The sequence below is a fragment of the Microtus oregoni genome, unplaced genomic scaffold, assembly GCF_018167655.1.
Source record: "Microtus oregoni isolate MIOR12 unplaced genomic scaffold, Mior012 000052F_001, whole genome shotgun sequence".
NCBI lineage: Eukaryota > Metazoa > Chordata > Mammalia > Rodentia > Cricetidae > Microtus > Microtus oregoni.
In genome coordinates this window covers 204,132-213,556 of record NW_024543813.1, presented here as the reverse complement: position 1 = coordinate 213,556, position 9,425 = coordinate 204,132, and the positions used below count along the sequence as shown (strand labels likewise).

Below are 9,425 nucleotides of genomic sequence, written 5' to 3'. Positions count from 1 at the left end.
TCCTGGGTGCTGAGATTAAATGCATGTGCCACCATGCTTGCCTTAACCAAAGGGTAGTAAATCAGAAATAGATAGAGGTACACTAAAGCATAGAGAATCACTGAGATGTAGCAGCATAGCCAGAAGGTACATTTCTTAGTTACTCTTGCATCAGTATGGTTCCATGCGACCATTATTGTCCAGTGGAAGGAAAAGATAATTGAAGTGTGTATCATGTTGAGTATGTCATCTGTGGCAGTTTAAATGATAAATGTCCCTCATAACCTCAGGTATTTGAAAGATTGTTCCCCAGCTGGTAGTACTGTTTAAAGGTGTGGTACAGCCTTGATGGAAGAAGTATATCATTAGCAGCAGGCTTTGGAAGTCAATAGCCTCACCCCACTTCCAATTCACTCTCTTCTTTTGGTTGGTGTGTGAAAATAAAGATGTGTTCTCTTAGCTTCCTACCTCAGATACCTGTTGTGAGACTTTCCTGTCTATGCTGAACTCTTACCCCTCTGGAACTGTGAGTTCACATAAAATTTTCCTTCCATAAATTTCACTGGTCATGGTATTTTATCACAGCAACAGAAAAAAAACTAATACACCATCCTTACACTTTGTTTCCCTTCTATGGTGATCATGGAAGATGATAGCATCACAAGAAGAAAGTGGTTGCATAACTGAGAGATCTTTTAGAAAGAAACTACCCAGAACCAAAGAACCAGGACAGAACACTGAACTTTGCGTGACTAATAATAATTATTATATTGTCATTAACATGCATAGGTGATCTGTTAAATTGATGAGAATATGTGGCTAGACTCATTTTAAAAGCCATGCTGCTCTCCACTCAGCCAGACATCCTACTTCCTTCTCCAGGGTCTAACCTTGTGAGTACCTTATTTGGGAGAGATGGAAGAAAGGAACAAGACATGTATAAAATAACACTTCAAGATGAAGAACAGAAAACAGGCAAACTCAGCAAAGGAATAATAAATTGTTGTGTCTACTTTAACTAGGTAAAGGTGTGTTACATTTGTTTATGTTGCAGTTGTTTAATTATGTATGATGTGTTGCTCTTTCACCCTCCCTACCTAAGGCACCTGAATGGTCTATTATAAAGCTGAGTGGCCAATGTCTAGGTAGTAGTGGGAAAGTTCAGGCTGATGGGCAGAGGGAATATTTAGGAGGAGTGAATAGAAAAGAAAAGAGAACAAGAGAGAAAGAGAGGGAGATGCCCAGGACCAGTCAAATAACATCCACCTGCCAGTCAGACAGACATGGAGTAGGACATACCAGAATGAAAGAAAGGTAAAAAGTCTCAAGGAAAATGTAGATGAAGAGAAACAGGTTTAATTAAGTTATAAGAGTTAGTGAAAATACAAGCAAAAACTAAGGCCAAGGATTCATATGCTGTGGATAATGCTTTTGTACACTATAAAGATTTCTCACTCATAATGGTTTAATAAAATGTTGATTGACCAATAGCCAGGCAGGAAATATAGGTGGGGCAACCAGACTAAGAGAATTCTGGGGAGAGTAAAGGCAGAGTCAGTCACTAGCCAGAATCAGAGTAAGCAAGATGAGAATGCTGCACTGAGAAAAAGTACCATCCATGTGACTGAACATATACAAGAATTATAGGTAAATTTAAGTTGTAAGAGCTAGTTAATAAGGCTGAGCTAATAGGTCAAAATATTTATGATTACTATAAGCCTCCATGTGTTTTTATGAGAATGAATGGCTGTGGGACCAGGCAAGACAGAAACTCTGTCTACAAATGTTGCCAAAACATATGGCTAGAATTTCCACATAAAGCCCGAGAAAGCCTTTTAAAAAAAAAAAAGGATTCTAGACAAATAAGAACAGAGTCATATGCAGTTTCTTGGTAACCATCTTTACTCTGATAGACTCTGTCTACTGGTGGTAAGCAGAGGCACAGCTCCTTTAAGAAAGACTTCCTTACTTAACATTAGCAGCAAAAACCTTATAGCTCTATTAAGAGGCCCTGACACCAAACACTTAAATGGTTGTTTATGAATAGCTGTCATCAGGCTTCTTGGTGTTGGTATGGACCTTGAAATTCCACATAGCTTTAGCAAAAAACATGGCTCCCCAAGTACCTCTGCCATGAACCTAGACTCTTAGAAAGCTAAGGAATGGGGCAGAGCCAGCTGCCAAAGTTGCAGCTTTAATCCTAGCCATATTGCTTAGCAGATTAAAGACTTATGTGGTCATAAAAAGATATATAGTAAAGACAGATTCAGATTTTTAAAAATCCTCTAAAAAAGTCACACTAAAAAAGTCACAGTGTATTTAAAGGTATACATAAGCTTGGGAGAGAAAAAAAGAATAGACAAAGTCCTTTAAAGAAAAAAGAAACAGAGTAGTTAGGTATGGTGGCACATGTCTTTAAACCCAGTACTCAGGAGGTAGAGGAAGGCAGATCTCTGTGAGTTTGAGGCCAGCCTGGTTTACAGAGTGGGTTACAGAACAGCCAAAGATACACAGAGAAACCCTGTCTCAAAACACCAAAAAGTAAAAAGTAAAAATAAAAGAAATAGAGTTTTTAAAAAAGCCATGTAAAAATAAAAATACACAGAGAATCTGGATACTGTATGCTATTGTGTTATCTTTGAATTGTTTGACTGCTGACAAAGGAACAACAGCTGCTAAAAATATTTGGTTATAAATGCTGCTGGATTAATCTAACCTATATATTTTGAAAATGCCTTGACTTCAAAATTTAGGTCAAAAGATCTGTTACTTTGGAGAAGAGGTTTTGCTTCTGTTTTCACAGGCAATGAGAGGCTGTGGATTCATTCTGAGTTAAGAGAAATAAGGTTTGATCAAGAAGATCCCCTGAAAAATCATTGATAAGAGCAGATGGACCAGAAGATCCAACGTTTTAGAGCACCTATGTTGCAGTTTCCTCTGAGTTCTACATCCAGAACAGCTTCAAGACTGTTGGCTGAAATGATCCAGCCTCACAAGATACTCCAGTCAGGACTTAACTATAATCCTAAATTTTCCTTGTGTGTCTCCATAAAATTACCAGTGCTTTCAATCAGCAGGTAGTAGTCTAGAAAAACCACAGCCACATTCCCAAAATATAGATTATGGATGTTTGTCTTTGTTTATAGGGTCTTGTTTTGAAAAGAAAAAATGCGAAACTGCTGTGATATAAAGCTTTTGCACACTGTAAAGATTTGTCACTCAAATTGGTTTAATAAGACACTGATTGGCTAGTAGCTAGGCAGGAAGTATAGGTGGGGCAACCAGACTAAGGGAATTCAGGAAAGAGGAAAGGCAGAGAGTCAGTCACCAGCCAGACACAGAGAAAGCAAGATGAGAATGCTGCACTGAGAAAAGGTACCAAGCCACATGGCTAAACATAGATATAAATTATGGGTTAATTAACTATAAGAGCTAGTTAGTAATAATCCTGAGCTAATAGGCCATTCAGTTTATAATTAATATAAGCCTCTGTGTGTTTCTTTGGGACTGAACAGGAGAGAAACTTCTGTCCATATTCATAACTAATATTAACTCTCTATGTCTTTATTTGGGAGCTAATTGGTGGTTCAAAAGAAAGCATGTTACAATAAAGCACCAAAAGTAACAATGGTGGGAAATCAAAGCATAAGTTCTGGAACATCAAAATGATAACAGAAGTCTGAAATCAAATTTCTTTTTAATAAGACTTGGGCCCTTGAGTTGTCTCGTGTCTTACATGAGCAGTAAACCAATACTTTCAAGTGTATATTTCAGTCAAAAACTGACATTTGGCTTTGTTATTCAAATAATTTTGTTCCTAAAATAGTATCTTCCTTGATTTATGACTATTCACTCTTGATTTTAGGTCACATACCAATTCATTGTGTCCTCGTAAAATTTTTATAACTAGTTAAGGTAACAATAATGCATGAAAATGATTTGATATCTTACCACATTGATTAAAGATATTAATGATTTTTTACCCTAAACAAATTATTTAGATTTTTTCAATTACCTATAGGATTTTTCCAGACCACAGATATTGCTCACAATGACATCATTTGGTTATTCAATTATCATTGAGTTTTAAATGTTCTTTCTGAACATAAGCATTCATAATGAATAAAGTGTTAGTCTTTGCATTTTGCTGCAGTAGTGAGCCTTATTTCTGTCTATCTATGCATCATTTATCTACCTGTCCATCTCTATATCATTCTTCAATTATAATCTCTAGTAATACATTATATGGGGAATATATTAAATACTAAAACAAACACTGACCATAGCAGAGAGACTTCTGAAAGCTTCAGGTATGTCAAAAATGAGGGGTGGAGCTGAACATATGTCTCAGGGTAGAGCACATATTTACTAGGTTTCAAGCTCTGAGTTCAATTCCAAGCACCAAAAAAGAAAATGAGATGCACCCTATCTTTTATGACCCTAGTTCTGCTTGATATTTACTATATCTGCTGGCACCCAAGTTCCTTACAACTAGGAGCATTATAGCCTTACTATATAAGGTCTATAACTATGTAAGTTCTATATATGTTCTATAACTTCACATACAGTAAATACAAAACAACGCTGAGTGAAACTAAGATCTAGAATGTTTGAAAGTCAAGATCCTTTTGGAGCCTTCCTTTATTGATAAAATCTATTTTTACAACCTTCTGTCTCATTTTCTTTCCAGGACAGAATATGAGCGCTTTAAGTCAGTAACATCTTACTCTAACATTGAAGAGTCTTCTCTTAGAGTAGGATAGATCCTGCTCTCAGTGCATACAACTAATACTTCAGCACTTTCTACAAAAGAAACCCACTACTTGACATAAAAATATCACCCCCTCTTGACACGTGCTCCCCGTTACACACACATACTTATGCAGATGAGAACTTCAATTTTTTCATAGAGGCTATAGTCAAGGAGAAATTCACCTTACATTGTTCAATATTTCAGTTTCTTATTGGATGTACATACCATTGGAATAGAGTCAATAATTCTACATTTTCTTTTAAGGTTTACAACAATTTCCACCACATGTTCCTTAACACATGATCACTGTAAAGACTCTAGGAAACCTTCTCGATTCTTTATCCTATTCTAATTTTTAAAATATCGCCACTGAAGAAATGAATGTAGTCTGTGTTGTTTCTTACAACGTCATATGATCCTACAATTATCTCAAAAAATTAATTTTTATTAATGAATAAGAGTTTTTAAAAGTTTGTTCTTTAGAAGTTCGTCTTAAAATCCTGTGAATCCAGAAACTGTAGTTACTAGAACTGGGCCTACTCATAACAGACCACTCAACGGTCCATCATGACTGAAGAAGGGGCTCGTGAGACCCAGCACCTTACCACTGAACTACCTGTTACTTATTATTAGATTCTAGAAGAAGCCAAGTTGTTATCTGGTATATCTTCTGGGGAACCCATAAAACACCAATAGTTTCAATCCAAAGAACACACAGATGGCCCTGTCAAACCCAGAAAGACAAAAACATAACCAAAAGCCATGAATGTGGGAATGGGTTTATCTGAGAAGAGGATGGGGTGGACAGGGAAAGGAAGAAGGTGAGAAAGAGAAGGAGTAAGAACAATTAGAAAAGATTATATACATGGATAAAATTACTAAAGAAAAATTCAATTATTAAAATTGTCCTATATATACATATAAATGGCAAAGAAATTTTAATTGACTGAATGATCGCTGATAAGAAAAATTCAGGTAACATACAGGTTATGCATGCTCAATAAGGAAAAAATAAGTTAAAAAAAGTAGTAAAATATTCCAGAATTTCCCGTATAAACCATTCAACACCTGAGAATAATACAATAAAAACTGGTAAGAAAAGTTCTCTCCTCCAGCTGAGCAACATGCACAAAGGAAAGAAGGCCGAGGGGAAGAAGCTGGCACTGGTCGTCATTGTCATGAAGAAACAAGAGACCAAAAAGGTGGTAAATCCTCTGCTTGGGAAGAGGCCAAAGAACTTCAGCATTGGGCAGGATATTCAGCCCAAAAGAGATCTCACACACTTTGTCAAATGGCCCTGCTATATTAAACTTCAGCAGCCAAGGGCCATCTTCTATAAGTGGCTCAAAGTACCTCTTGCTGTTAATCAGTCCACCCAGTTCTTGGACCGGAAACAGCTACCCAGCTGCTGACTGCTGAGGCCAAAGACAAAGCAAGAGAAGAAGCAAAGGCTGTTGGCCCTGACAGAGAAGAAAGCTACTAGCAAAGGGGATGTCCCAACTAAGAGACCAACTGTTCTTTGAACAGAGGTCAATACAGCCACCATGTTGGTGGAGAACTAGAAGGCTCAGCTGGTGGTGACTGCCCATGATGTTGACCCCACTGAGCTGGTGGTCTTTCTGCCTGCCTTGTGTTGAAAGATGGGTGGCCCCTACTGCATCATCAAGGGGCAGCTGGTCCACAGGAAGACATGCACCACTGTTGCTTTCACACAAGTTAACTCGGAAGACAAGGGTGCTCTGGATGAGCCAGTGGGAGTTATTAGGACCAACTACAATGGCTGACAAATACGATGAGATCCTCTGCCACTGGGGCAGCAAGATCCTGGGCCCTCAATGTGTGACTCGCACTGCCAGGCTGGAAAAGGCCAAGGCCAAAGAACTCACCACTAAACTGAGTTAAATGTACACTGCTACGTTTTCTTTAGATATAATTACATAATTTATCTTCCAAAAAACTGTTAAGAACAAATTATTTTACCATTTAAATATTCGTACCATGCATGCATGGTGACTATATGATTTCTAGCACATTCCATCTAGAATATGAAATAAATTAAATGTCTTATTCTGCTATAACTTAGATAGATAAACTAAGATTAAAATGTATGTTCCCAATGGCATACTGCTATCCCCATAGAGCAATGCATCACTCACTCCTCATCAGAGAAACTTCTTGCAGAAGACTGGGATTAACACAGATTCCCCCAAACTGTCCAAGGTGCAGAGATTCTGTAAGAAATGCCTCAGCACCCAGCCTTAAATAAGATGCTTTTATCAAGCCCCTCCCTTCATTGCACTGGGGTTTGCATGGAAGAGGAGGCAGAAAGATTTTAAGAACCAGAGGTGGTTGGTGACTCCAGAGAAACAGTGTCTTCCAGACACAACAGGATGGATGTACATATAAACTCACTGTGAAATCAGGCACAAGCCATGCATAAGTTCAAGCCAACTGGGATTCCAGCACTGAGAGGGGGAAGTGCACATGGAGTCCCCTCCCTATGCAAGAGGCTATTTGCAATTAACAGCTGCTTACAAAGGAAAAATTATTTCTCTCCAGTGGAATGATTGGGTTTATCAACCACACTCCAGGGCAGGCCCCATGCCCGGGAGTAGTTGATTAACAAAAAATGGCCTCTATGATTTTTCTGTGTGCTTCTATTGCTGTTGTTATATTTTTGTGAGGTTTTACCTTCTGTGCTTTTTGCTCTTTTATGTTTTCTTTGGAGCTATTGGCTCTTTTCTTTTGAGGGAGAGAAAGAGCAAGAAGTTGGGTAGGTAGACAGGTAGGAATGATCTGGGAGGAACTGAAGGAGGGGAAAGAATATAATCAAAATATATTGCATGAATCTCAGGACATCTCTGGGACCAGCTAGAAACCTAGTGCAATGGAAACTCCCAGCAATCTTGGAGGGTGAACCTAGCTAAGACTCCTTGCAATGGGGGATACAGAGCCTGAACCGGCCATCTCCTGTAACCAGACAAGACTTCTAGAGGAAGGATGGGGACACCAACCTAGCTACAACACCTCCAACCTACAAGATGTGCCCGGGTAAAGGTAGCACAGAAATTGTGAGAGTGACCGACCAATACCTGGTCCAGTTTAGGAACCATACCATGAAAAGGAGCCCACCCCTGAGGGCCAGGACAGAGGTGGGATAGCCCAGAGACCTAGGATAGAACCAAACAAGATTGGTAAAAAGAAAAAGCCACTGAAATGATTCATAATGATATTCTGCTAAACTCATAGATTGATGCCTAGCCCAGCTGTCATCAGAGAAGCTTTATCTAGCAATTGATGGAAACAAATACAAAGACCCACAGACAAACATTAGGCACAGCTCAGGGAATCCTGCAGAAGAGTGGGGGACATTGTAGGAGCCAGTGGGGTCAAGGACATAAGAAAACCCACAGAATCAACTAACCTGGACTCATAGGGGTGCACAGAGACTGAACCCCCAATCAGGAAACCTGCATGGAACTGAACTAGGCCCTCTGCATATGTGTTACAGTTGTGTAACTTGGCGTTCTCGTGGGAGCAAGGACTGTCACTGACTCTGTTGCCTGCTTTTGGGACCCTATCCTCCTACCAGACTGCCTGGCCCAGCCTTAATAGGAGAGGAGGTGCCTAGTCTCATTACAGTTTGATATACTATGGCTGACTGACATCCATGAGAGACCCACCCTTCTCTGAAGAGAAATAGAAGAGGAGAAGTGGATTTAGAGGGAAAGGGAGGTGAGGGGGACTGAGAAGAAAGGAGAGAGGGGAAACTGTGGTTGGGATATAAAAAAGAAAGAAAGAACAATATATTGCAGGGAATATTTTTAAATAATTCCCTATAAGGAAGGAAAAATCTTATGATTACTGATTATCAAGAAAGAAGACCCATGGTAGACCCAAATTCAACTAAATATATTTCTAGAGTTAACAGGAAACTCTTTTTGGGAGTTGTCAACAAAAATCAAATCATTGACATGATTGCAGATATGCTATGTTTCCTAAAGTAGTGATGTTGTTCACTTCCACATGCATATTCACTAGGAAATAATTATAATTACTTTGGGTCTATCCTTGAGCTATCATTAGTGATAATGATGACTGCACGGCATGCGAAGGTATCAATTACATTAATGATAATTGTATTAACAAATCAGTTTTAAGATAAGACATTCAATCCATTTATCTAAATGGGAAGAAGTAAACAACTTTCAGTGAGAAGCCCAGAGCTAGTTCCAAGTTACTAGTACTGTCTCCCTAAGACCTCTGATGGTATAAAGCAGATGTGATTAGCCCCCAATTAAAAAGACATTTGGGCCCCTGTTCTGATTGAAAATGAAGGATGACCTTAAACTTCCTACTTGGAGAGTCATCAGCCACAACTTCAATATTTCCAGAGAGAAGTCCAGAGAAGCAGGACCTTCTAAAGGAGGAAAGATACAGCTCTTCATGTTGTCATTAGTAGAGTGGGGATGTGGTCAGGAATTTCAATTTTTGAGTTAAGTCAGAAAAAGAAGAGCATAAACTCACACAATTAAAATGAGCCACCATCAGCAGAAAGATACCCAGCAGAGAACATAGAGGAGCCTCACAAAACACAGCTAAGGGTTGGTATGAGCACTTTGCCTTTCCTCATTTCTATTCACAATGCCTCACTTATTTTTTTCATCTGATGCAATGTTTCATTCAAGTAATC

At 38.8% G+C, this 9,425-nt stretch overlaps 1 pseudogene; it reads left to right on the top strand.

Annotated features, from left to right (window-relative positions):
- Positions 1 to 5,856: 5,856 nt before the first annotated feature.
- On the top strand, positions 5,857 to 6,634 carry LOC121437355 (annotated as a pseudogene).
- Positions 6,635 to 9,425: the final 2,791 nt, after the last annotated feature.